Source organism: Aptenodytes forsteri, unplaced genomic scaffold, assembly GCF_000699145.1.
Source record: "Aptenodytes forsteri isolate BGI_AS27 unplaced genomic scaffold, ASM69914v1 Scaffold271, whole genome shotgun sequence".
NCBI lineage: Eukaryota > Metazoa > Chordata > Aves > Sphenisciformes > Spheniscidae > Aptenodytes > Aptenodytes forsteri.
The window spans coordinates 550,669-551,620 of NW_008794602.1; positions in this window are offsets into that span (position 1 = coordinate 550,669).

Sequence of the window (952 nt, forward strand, 5' to 3'; positions counted from 1 at the left end):
GGGGAGCAGCCGCGGCCGGTCAGTGGGGATGGCATGGCACCCTGCCCCACGGCACGGCACCCTGCCCCATGGCACGGCGTCCTGCCCCACGGCATGGCACCCTGCCCCACGGCACGGCTCCCTGCCTGCCCCCACAGCACAGCACCCTGCCCCATGGCACAGCACCCTGCCCTATGGCACGGCGTCCTGCCCCCACGGCACGGCACCCTGCCCCACAGCACGGCACCCTGCCCCAGGCACCCTGCCCCACGGCACGGCACCCTGCCCCATGGCACGGCGTCCTGCCCCACGGCATGGCACCCTGCCCCACGGCACGGCTCCCTGCCTGCCCCCACAGCACAGCACCCTGCCCCATGGCACAGCACCCTGCCCTATGGCACGGCGTCCTGCCCCCACGGCACGGCACCCTGCCCCACAGCACGGCACCCTGCCCCACGGCATGGCACCCTGCCCTATGCCACGGCCTATGGCACGGCACCCTGCCTGCCCCATGGCATGGCACCTTGCCCTGTGGCATGGCGTCCTGCCCCACGGCATGGCACCCTGCCCTATGGCATGGCGTCCTGCCCCCACGGTGCCCGGGGACGGCGTGGCGCCCTGCCCCAGCAGCACCCAGGGGCGCCGAGGCCTCTTGCCCCATGGCACCCAAGGACAGCACGCATCCTGCGCCCACGGCACGGTCCTCTGTCCCCGCGGCACCCACGGCAGCAGCCTCTGGCGTGTACTCACGTGGTCCTGCTCGTACTCGAGGACGGCGGCGTAGAGGGCTCTCTGCTCCTGCTCCTCGGGGGTGAGGGCCACGCTGCTGGAGAACCTCCTGGGGATGCAACGGTCCCGGGTGAGGGCACCTGCCAGGGTGGCCCCCGTGCCCCCGGGGTGGCCCCCGCACCCCCGGGGTCCCCGCTGTGACATCCCCGCTCACCTGTTGGCAGCCTCCTGCAGCCGCAGCAGC